Raw genomic sequence first — 12047 nt, 5'->3', positions numbered from 1 at the left:
CAATACATTACATTTGTCTATGTTAAGGGTCAGTTGCCACTCCCTGCACCAAATGCCTATCCGCTGCAGATCTTCCTGCATTTCGCTACCACCGAAGAGTTCTTTTCTCAGTTCTTCACCACTGGTTCTGTCAGATCTATTATTTGCCTAAGGGCGGCCCACTCTCTCCTATGACTGAGAATTTGTACGTGGAGCAGTTCGAGGAGGAAGCCCTGAAGATATCAACATGGAGACCCACTGCCTTTTTCCGTTACGTGGACGGCACTTTCATCATCTGGCCTCGTCGGAGAGACAAACTCCTTTACTCCCTCAGGCAGGCTCTGCGTCCACTCTGCAATCCCCCCTCCCTCCCCCCGTAATAAGATACAGTACAACCTGTACAGACAGACGAAGACACCGAGAAAGAGGCAACCTCTGCCTTCTTACCGAACACCAGTGCGCTTACACGAACCATCGGGTGCGTACTAAGAGGCAGTGAATAAGAACTGTCTTTCGCCCGTCTCATGAAACACAGGAATTAATGGGGAGCGCTAAGGATCACCGTTGGTTACGGTCGTGGCAAGACATACAGGGTGTTACAAAAAGGTACGGCCAAACTTTCAGGAAACATTCCTCACACACAAATAAAGAAAATATGTTATGTGAACATGTGTCCGGAAACGCTTGATTTCCATGTTAGAGCTCATTTTAGTTTCGTCAGTATGTACGCTCAATGGAGCACGTTATCATGATTTCATACGGGATACTCTACCTGTGCTGCTAGAACATGTGCCTTTACAAGTACGACACAACATGTGGTTCACGCACGATGGAGCTCCTGCACATTTCAGTCGAAGTGGTCGTACGCTTCTCAACAGCAGATTCGGTGACCGATGGATTAGTAGAGGCGGACCAATTCCATGGCCTCCACGTTCTCCTGACCACAACCCTCTTGACTTTCACTATGGGGACAATTGAAAGCTCTTGTCTACCCAACCCAGGTACCAAATGTAGAGACTCTTCGTGCTCGTATTGTGGACGGCTGTGATGCAATACGCCATTCTCCAGGGCTGCATCATTGCATCAGGGATTCCATGCGACGGAGAGTGGATGCATGTATCCTCGCTAACGGAGGACATTTTGAACATTTCCTGTAACAAAGTGATTGAAGTCACGCTGGTACGTTCTGTTGCTGTGTGTTTCCATTCCATGATTAATGTGGTTTGAAGAGATGTAATAAAATGAGTTCTATCATGGAAAGTAAGCGTTTCCGGACACATGTCCACATAACATATTTTCTTTCTTTGTGTGTGAGGAATGTTTCCTGAAAGTTTGGCCGTACCTTTTTGTAACACCCTGTATATTGGACAAACAGTGCACACCATCGTAGATCGTTGCCGATTCAACCAGTGGGACACTTGATTAACGAATGTCAACAAGTCTTGCGATGTAATACGAACGTACCAGGATTTTAGCACGAACTTCCCAATTCTGAAGGTCATAGATAAAGCAGCAGGGACAAACTCAACCTCGCGAGCGTGGCTATTATCTCAGCAAGATCAGGGAAGGAACACCGCGTCCAGTTAAGAGGAAATTCAGCAAACACAGCGTTCTGTCGGCTAGGGCAAACGGAGTAACTACACCCGCGCTACAGTAAACGGGGCGACCTGGCGATTGTCGGTAGCCACTGACGCCGACGCACCCGCCTCCACCGCCTCGCGTCCGCTCGTGGGGCCCGCGTAGAGCACAGCTCGAGAGGAGAGGAGATGTATAAGGTTTGTCTATAAATTCGCAGCGTTTGTTCACGTATTCAGTAACACAACAAATACACATAACAGAAGATTTAGACGTAAATAATCTATCTCCTTCACGATTTACAACAGTCTGCCAACGCTGGGATAACTTTTCGAGCCGGCCGGTGTGGCCGTGCGGTTCTAAGCGCGTCAGTTTGGAACGGCGTGACCGCTACGGTCGCAGGTTCGAATCCTGCCTCGGGCATGGATGTGTGTGGTGTGTGATGTCCTTAGGTTAGTTAGGTTTAAGTAGTTCTAAGTTCTAGGGGACTGATGACCTCAGTAGTTAAGTCCAATAGTGCTCAGAGCCATTTGAACCATTTTAACTTTTCGATTGCACGACTATAATATCATATGGTTTTGAGGCGAGAAACTCGTCGAGCTATGTTCGGTGCGTATTTTCAACCGGAAAGGAAGTTCCTGCAAGGCTGTTCGATAGAGAGCGAAAACGGTGAAAATCTGAGGGCGCAAGATCAGGTGAATAACAACCCAGCCCCTGCACAGTGCTTTTGTTAGTTTAGCAGAATGCAGGTGGAAGTTACCGTGGAGTAACATCACTTCACGCATTCTTTCTGGTAGTTGTTCTCGGATTGCGTCTGCAAGATGTCTCAATTGTTGACAACTGTCGGCAGTTATGGTTACACATCGCAGAAGCAATTCGTAGTACACTATGATACGTGGTACTTACTGGAATTAAGGAAAGCGTGGAGGAGAAGACCCACCAATACAACTTTCTTTTCAGACAACCTGTTTATTTAACAATATATAAAATGTATTTTACAGATAATCGAAGCATTTAACCATAAAATTTTCTTTAACAAAATGAACAAAATTTAAAAATTATTTTGACCTTAAACCTTTGTTTGAATTAGCTTTTAATCTCTGCAAAAGAAATCTGAAATGCTATATTGCAAAACAGCAAACAATATGACAATGATTACAAGACGATCGGACCTGCAGCCCCCCCCCCCCCCCCCCCGTTATCGGATGAAACAGGGTGTTTACTACCGTGCTGGACACAGTCTGTCTAATTAAATGCCCTTCTGCAAACGCATGAAAATTATATAATCACCATTGATCACAAGAGTGACTCAGTTACTCAAAACAGATGACTTAACCTTTAATCTGAAAGCTGTATGTCGAAAGTTTCGGGGTTAAGATGCGCACCTGCGCTTAAAGGTTAAACACATTAGCAAACAATAAGACAATGACAAGGCTTACTTCAAAGCAACTAACCTCTTAATTTCAATCGGAAACCAAGGTGCTACTGAATCCCAACCAATCCCTTCTCACAATTTCATTTTGACTAAAGCCCTGGTGACAGTTGGCTGTTAATATTATCGAAGTTAAACTGATTGTCAGTTATTAAGATCGCTCTGTAGGAACGTCTTAGAACTTCACTTGTGACCACTTATTATAAGAGAACTTACTCGGCAGAGCCACAAGATCCAGCTATAATACACTAATAATGACGCGGTCTTTCACCCACAGAAACGAACAGCTTAGTACAATAGGTTGTTCAGATTATAACTAATGACTGAGAAATGGAATTACAATCAAAGAATTGAACTGCTTAACAGCTACATCTAACCTCAACGTCCCTCTTTTTCGAACAGCTTAGTACAATAGGTCGTTCAGATTATAACTAATGACTGAGAAATGGAATTACAATCAAAGAATTGAACTGCTTAACAGCTACATCTAACCTCAACGTCCCTCTTTTATTTAACGGCAACCTGTGTCATAGTACGATTGTTCCGGCTGTATTTACGACCAAAAGTTGATTAATCAGAACGTTAATGATCGGGTACAAGCCAGAAAGGAAAGTGAATGTAATAGCGGACAAATTTTCAAATGACAACTAGTGTCTTAGTACAATACTACAGCCTATATTTACGACCAAATAAGGGCAAGTAGAGAAAGAAACAAATCACCACAATGAGTACAGAATGCTATTCCCCTTTATCAGCAAGCAGTTCCATGGATCCACGGTGCATCGCAGCGGTTACTGAATGGTGCCGATGAAAGAAGGTAGAAGGCAGTGAGGCCACAAACAGTCATCCGACATGAATGTTGCCACCAACTGATGGAATGTTGCCCTGCTGCTTGTAGTCGACTCTCACCCCAATGAAGTACTCTGGTATCTTCGCTCTACGCAGGCCCTCCTTGTGCAGCTCGTGGTTTCGGCAGCTCGGACCTCGTGACCACCTCTTGTCGCAACACTACCACCAATCCCCAAACTTTGTGTCTCTCTATTGGGCCAGAGAACCCTGTATATAATTGGCAAGCAAGGACCTTCTAAGGACACAAACCACATATACCAACTCTTCCTCACTTGTCCGCCGCTCGTGGTCTCGCGGTAGCGTTCTCGCTTTCCGAGCACGGGGTCCCGGGTTCGATTCCCGGCGGGGTCAGGGATTTTCACCTGCCTCGAGATGACTGGGTGTTTGTGTTGTCCTCATCATCATCCAGGAAAGTGGCGAAATTGGACTGAGCGATGATTGGGTAACTGTACGGGCGCTGATAACCACGCCGTTGAGCGCCCTACAAACCAAACATCATCATCAACACACAACTCTTCCTCATAGATATTGGCAATGGGGCTACAAGAGGGACAGTTGATACTACACCTGAGCCAGGGGCACCAGACAGAACAGTCTACTAACTCAATGACGCCACGGCTCACACCGTAAGATATGCGTGAAAGTGGATAAAACATCTGAACTGTCTTCTCAAGCCCAAGGTGTTAAACAGGCACCTAATATTAGGTGTGTATCGTAACAATTTAATTAGAAATGCTGCTGCTATGTAACTAGAATGCATGAATTACTAAAAGTGAAAGTTTGGGACCTATTCTAGAAAGACAGAACAGCTGTTCCCTTTTTCATTCTACATATAATTTATCAACTGTACTTTCAGGGGTCAAGTGATTCACAACAATTATATTCAATTACTTTCAACACTCCATAATAAAATATGTAACTCTTGGACGTATTGAATTAGCAATTATTAAATTGTTATCTCTACAACTGAAAATCTTATCACAGGAAAGAATGATTAAAAATCTTAATCTATTAAATTTGCTTCTACGATATCGTAGCTGGTCAATGCACTAAGTTGGTGGAGAATAAATTTATCTTTGAAACCAATGAAAAAACTCTCATACACTCAATATGAGAGTAGGTTAGTAGCGTAGCTTTTGATATTCAATGGCCAAAGTGTGCACACATTGGAGTGTTCAAAATCTCGACTCAACATTTACTGTGGTCTAATGTGCAATGGTAATTTACCAATTGGGATCTGCAACGGCGTTGTCTCCATGCTGGATCTGAAACGCTAATTCGTTACTCTGGCTTTGACTGAATTCACTCAGTCTCAACTTTCCTGCGTTCCATAGAAGTAATGGCTATTGCACACTCGCTAAAGGTTTGTGCGACGTGTACAATTTCTGTGCCCACAAAAATTCCTGCAGGAATAATTAACTACCTCTTTGCTATTTGTCGCCACAATATGTGAAGCATATCTTCCACTTCACAGATGCAAAGCTCTCAACGCCCTCACTATCTTCCACACACTTGTGCGATCCGTCACAAGACGAGAGAGATCTAGCAATTTTTAGTTCTTAAAATTCTTTTATATAATGGAGCTCTCCCCATCATGTCGCGCTTGCGTCGCCCTGTATGGCTTCAGTCAACCGCTGTCTCATTAGAGGTGAATTTTTATTTCTCTTGCCGGGTCGCCACTAGCCCTGTTAAAGCCGTGCAGCCACTTACCTTCCATCCCGGCCGTATTTACGTTAAAAGGAACAATGTTTAGTTATAGTCTTATCCATTTCTGCACTGAAGCTCGGCGTTCTCCTGTTCAGTGGGTTTTTCCAATGCCATTAACCACCTGCTCGGTGTGTCTCCAAAATATGTTTCACTTTTTTATGCATGCTCCTGTCCTTATATTGGTAGATATTGTTTTGTTAGTTTTCAGTACATGAGATTGCTGCAATAAGTCTGCCCCCAGTAGCTTAATGGTCAGGGTGATTGATTGTCAATCCTCTGGGCCTGCGTTCGATTCCCAGCTGGGTCGGGGAATTTTTTACACCCGGGGACTGTATGTTGTGCTGTCTTCATCATCATCCTATCATCCTCATCGACTGCAGGTCGCCGATGTGGCATCAAATTGAAAGACCGGCACCCGGCGAATGGTCTGCCTGACGGGGGGCCCTATCCATATGATTAAATAAATAAAATAAATTACTGCAATTGCTTTTTGTTGATAATATAATTTTCTGAGGATCTCATACTGTATTGTACTGTTGTTATGGACCAAGCTCATGTAAGGTCCGTAAAATCCGGATGCCTTACAACACTACACAGTCACTGTTCAGTCAGATGAATAACATTATCTTTCGTGGGTGGGGAGGTGCTGCTTTGTTTGGTCACAAACATTCCTTTCTTATCCCTGTGTTACCATTAAGACACCATTTCTGGTCACCGGTAACAATACAGGGTAGGAATGGTCGATATTGTTCACGAGCCAACTGATGACAAACAAGCAGAGATGGACATATGGCCATTGCACTAAGCTTTGTGATTATGGCTTACAGAGTGCAGTACCCATACACACGATTTTTGAACCTTCCCGATTCCATAAAAATGTAACATGATGGTGGGATGATCACAGTTCATCACATTTTCTGGCTCTCGTGTACATTGACCTGTACCACTGTAGATTAATGCGTTTAAACGATGCCCATCAAATCCGGAAGGCCTTCCTGAATGTGGAGAGTCACTAATGTCAAAACGATTCACCTTAAAACGAGAAAATCATTTTCTTGCCGTGCCCTATCCAATGGCATTATCCCCATACACAACGCAAATGTTTCTGGCTGCCTCAGCTGCAGTCACTCCTCTATTCAACTCAAACAGAAGAATATGTCGGAAATGTTCCGGTTTCTCCACTTGGCACTGCAATTTCCAGCTTCCAAAATTCCACTCTCTATCTCCAAATGACAGTATGTAAGCTCAAACAGTAACAGTGAACTACAAATAGAAATGACAATCGATAAATAAATCTTTAGTAAGTGAAATACCAATGTGCAAAACACTACGAACTTATCTACCAACCTAATATTACCGCAACTGAGGATGACAGGAGGAGAAATGCTTGAAGGAACTGTGGGTTTTATATGTATCAATTTTGTGTGTTTAGAGATCAATCATCTGTGCGTGTGCTCTGTTGGAGATTAATATACTTCACCTTAATAGAATTCAGATTAACTTTAAATGTGAACATTTTTAGGTTAGGCTATACCGTGACTGTTACTGACATTAAATGAAACAACAAGTTCACTGTTACCAGTCACCGTTTTATTTATTTCCACGACGCGTTTCGAAGGTTTAAACCTCCATCATCGGGTGGATTTACATTAGTAAGTATTACATTTGTGTGTGTGTTGTGTTACGATTTTTGGAGGAACTTGTGGCACTGCCTAGTGGAGAAATAAGACACTATTTCAGAATACGGTTTAGGATTACTTTTGACAAAAAATTAAACTGATGTCTAATGGTAAACAGCAAGTAAGTAAACGAGAGTACCTTCAGTGGTCACAGGTTCCTTTTGTTGTCGTAACACATCACACGTATACTGCCACATTTGTAAACAAATATGGCGTCTGGAATCAGCTGGGTGCAAGGTTCGTATAGCAGAAGAGAAGACATGATCGCAAAGTGCAAAGAATATACATTGTAACAACATTATTGCAGAATAATTGTTTTAAGCATTTGGCGGTGTTTGTTTTGGGTGTCAAATATATGTGTGTGTACTTCAGGTGGTATATAAATCCAATTCTGACAAGTTAAAACAGCTAAACATTCGTACTCGTTTATACAATCAGGTGAAATGTTAAAATGGCTTAAACTTCATACTTGTTGATAACGATTAGGTGAAATGTTACAGACTTTAATTACAATCATCATATTTGCTACAATAGTAAAATCATACATACATTACACTCTTTGATTGGGATTAATAAACAGATGTGAGGTGAGGGGCTGGAGGCAGAAGGAGAGGTACAGAGAGGGAAAAAGTGTGTGTGTGTGTGTGTGTGTGTGTGTGTGTGTGTGTTAGGTGTGTGTGTATGTGTGTGTGTGTGTGTGTGTGTGTGTGTGTGTGCATTTTTAAGAGTGTAGGCAGTTGTTGGAAACGGAGATGATTCTATTGTAAATATTGTCATTTTTGTCATTTAAGATGTTTGTAACAATGATCGTGTTGTCTTCTGTCGCTTCAGTTCCTGTGGAAGGATGCCCAGTACTGCTGGAAGTCCCTGCAATGTCACTCATGTCAGCATCCATATTTCCGTCCTCTGCCTCCCCTGCCCAGTCATTTATAGTGGAACCCTTTGGTGACACCACGTGGCATCGTTCCTCTTCATGTGACTTGTGTATGGTATCATCAATATTGTTGGTAGACATACTTACGGCGTCTCCTTGAGTTTTCTTGGGTATCACTGCTGCACGTTCCTCAGCCTGCTTTTGTGTAGATAACTGTTTCGTTGTTTAGGTGTTTCTGGTGACTTTACATTTAGTTTTTCATTAATTTGCTTCACATTTCCCCGAAGCGAAGTCGCCATCTCCTCAACTCCTTGGTGGGCCAATCTTAGTTTCTTGTTCTTTCTTGAGTACTTAACAGATTTTTGACTCTCAGCTGTATCCAAAGTTTCATGTTAGTTTTAGATGACTTTTGTTCTTCTATTATTTCTCTTTCCATGTTCTCTTTCTTGAGGTAACTTCATTCTGTTGAGTCTCTGTCGGTCCATTATGGCCAGGGGACATCGGCTAGTACGTACTTCTCAATTCAATAAATCAATAAGGATGTTACCATTTCGTATGGATCAGTTGCAGAGCGATTCGGATTAACGGTATCCAGTCTTATCGAACTGAACGATAAGTTTATTGATTCGAAAAAAGCGTATGGGGCCTGAAGATGGCAAAATGAATTGCGGAAACTGGGAGCATTCGAAATAAAATAAAATAACCTGAAGTATACGGCTGTTGGTAAAGTTTATTGAATTGAGAAGTTGATGTTGTCTGAGATTCTCAAGTTACTTTAGACTCAGCTGACAGCTAGTCTGTCCTCTCAGGATTATCAGTAGTAGTCGTCTCAGTATGATTCTGGATCTTGTCTTCAGTAGTGTATTCAACAGAAGATGCTCTGGTTGGTCGTTCAGCCAGTTGACGACGCAGCTACGTGAGTAGCTGAGACTTCACAGCTGTTGGGAGCTGTATAACTCGTTCCTGTATGCACTCAGAAGCAATATGACCCGGCCAACTCCTTGGTTGGCCATAATAGATTACGATGCCTTTATAACCACAAACGTTTGCTGTACGACGGTATCGTCGTTGAAGACCCACCTCCAGCTGCCCAACACCATTCGGAACCGGAAATTTGTGGGATCACGCCCGTTTCTCGGTGAAATTAGATAGAAGGGCAGTCACTACATTTACGTGCTCTGAAGGAACTTCAGAAGGTGACTCAAAAATCTTTCTGGGTCTCGTGTGATTAACAGTTACGTCACCAATGTTTCTTTCACTGTGATTGAACTTAAGTGATGCCACCGGTAGATCTCACAACTTTCTCGCATAATTCAGGGTATTTCAACTTCGAATACAAGACGCTATTTACAGTCTATAAGCGATATCGAACTGTATCTTCAGGTCAAATTTTAACATCTTCGTCTAGCCAATCCTCGACTCAGAGTCTGGTAAAACTCGGTAGAAGGTAAATTCTGACGTATGTTTCCTACTACGTTAAGTCACTGCTTCATTTTCTAAAGTTTACACTCACACAATGGTGTAGCGCCAGAATAAGGGCACAGACTTACCCCACGGATGTAAACAAAGCCAGCTGCGGTGCGAAGCACTAGAGTACGACTTCGTGCCACTATGACTTCAGACAGATTGAGCCACTAGACCATATTCTGTCTACGCATGAAGTGGAGTAGTTTCAAAATGTTTGCGTGCGCCAAACACTCAGGCATGTGTCTTTGCATCGAGGCGTGGAAGCTCTTTGTACAGCGTAAGAACCCAGAAATTCTTATGAGCCAGATAGTTTATGGTGGAGCTCAGAGTGATTTCAGGTGGCCACACTTTGAGTAACGATTCTGATAGTGAGCTGGTAGGTTTATGGTTTTTTGTATGTCTTCTCTGTCTGGTTTCTTGTGAAGTACAACATTTGCAGTATTACAACTGGGTGTTTCAGAACGAATATCAGGGTTTTAAGTCCTCATAGCATTCGTTACATTCAACTTACAATCATAAATAATACAAGAAATGAAAGAGCAACTCGTACAGTTTTCCTTACAAGTGGTCAGTGTGAACACTACTCATCATATGCCACACGTCCAATCGCTAGGCGAATTCTTTCCAAATCACGATCAGTTTGTCAGGAGTGATTGTAGCAACGACTACTTTAATCTGTTTCTTAAGTCGGTTAGATCAATTGGTAGCGGCGGCACATGCAAGAGTTCCATTATGAATCCCCAACTTGGAGACCATGCAAAACAAGTTCAGTTATCCAGCCCTTTGCGACCAGTCCTGCAGTTAAGTACAATGTCGTTTAGCCAATCGCGTACTGAGTTATGCTAGGGAAGCGGCGCATCATACCGCTGCCAAATAATGTTTCGTGGTTCAAGCTACTCCAATTGTGGAAAGAGCGATAGTTAGTGCGACAGCTTAGTCACCTGAAGATGGCGGCCCGGTGGACCGCCGAAATACTGTGACAAGACGATGTTATGTTCCGGCTAGAGTCTCGACATGGAGAGCCATAGTTCTAGCACATCAAACAAGAACAACTTGTTACAGTTGCTTCATCGTCAAGGAAAGTCCCATAAACTTTCTGCCGGGATATGGCACAAGAAACATGAAATTCAGATGAGTCTCGTTGCAACTATGTCATCTTGTGGGGACTTGCTGACTCCCAGATGTTCACATTACGTGTGTCAGCATTTCCACTTAGGTGAAATGTCTTCATCGTCATGCAGCAACATTTCGTTTGCAAAACTGGCATGAAAATAGTAGTTTGTGGGCTTCAGTGCTTGTACCAACTGCAGACGATAAGGACGTAGTTGTGGGCGTCTGCTTAAAAGTCTCTGCACAGACGTTTCCGGAACTGCTAATTCACGACTAGCCTTCCGAACTGATTTCTTGGGACTACACTTGAAACACTGTCACTCGACACATTCTTGAGTCTCACTTGGTCGTCCCGTACTCTTACCTTTGCAAAGTCCGCCCCCGCGACGGGATCTTCTCACGAAATTTCAATCACCAGTTTTCGCCTCCGATTGCGAAAACATTCTGTTGGAACCCACCTACATAGGGAGAAATGATAAAATAAGAGAAATCAGGGCTCGCACGGAAAAATTTAAGTGCTCGTTTTTCCCGAGGCCGTTCGAGAGTGGAACGGTAGGGAGACAGCTTGAAGGTCGTTCATTGAAACCTCTGCCAGGCACTTCATTGTGAATCGCAGGGTAATCACGTAGACGTAGATGTGGGAGTCCAGCGTTCTCGCGGATGTGAGACAGCGTCTCATAATATAAATAAAGAAAACAACCACAGGCGTATCGTCAAGAAAGTTATTTCAAACGCCGTCTTCAGGTCCACTACAAACCAAAAGAGTACTTTCATTCTTTGACTCATGTATCGTAGAACACGTATAATACTAGTTGTCTTGGATGGCTTGCATGAGGAGTATATACTCTACCTGGTTTAGTGGTAGAGGACGAGTATACACTCTTGATATGTGAGATCCAGGGCAATTAATATTATACTGGTTCTATGATAGAGGGGCAAAGAAATGAAAGTATTCCTTTGGTTTTTAGTGGACCTAAAGACGGCGCAACTGTTGCGCCGAAACTAGCCGTCTGAAATAAATCTCTTGGCTATACGGCTGTAGTGGTTCGTCTTCTTTATTGAAAACGTTTTCTGTTCTCTTGTCAACCTATTTGCTACTAGCGTTTGTCACAGAAGCCTAGAAACAGTTCATGTGCATGCGCACAAATACACAAACAAAACTGTTTAAGTTGCTCTTTCTTTTGGTGTGTTATTTGTAATTGTAAATTGAATGTAATAAATGTTGCAAAGTCTGAAAGCCCCGATATTCATTTTGAAACACCCGGTATTTACAGTATATATCTATGACTAACACAGTGTGGCTACCACCAGTAATCCGATGACGAATTTAGATGTGGCGAGTCGCCCAAGTGTCACACCGATCATTGATCACCAG

Source organism: Schistocerca cancellata, chromosome 1 (assembly GCF_023864275.1).
Source record: "Schistocerca cancellata isolate TAMUIC-IGC-003103 chromosome 1, iqSchCanc2.1, whole genome shotgun sequence".
NCBI classification, from domain to species: Eukaryota; Metazoa; Arthropoda; class Insecta; order Orthoptera; family Acrididae; genus Schistocerca; species Schistocerca cancellata.
The sequence above is the reverse complement of the archived record's forward strand: the minus strand, read 5'-3'. Positions refer to the sequence as shown.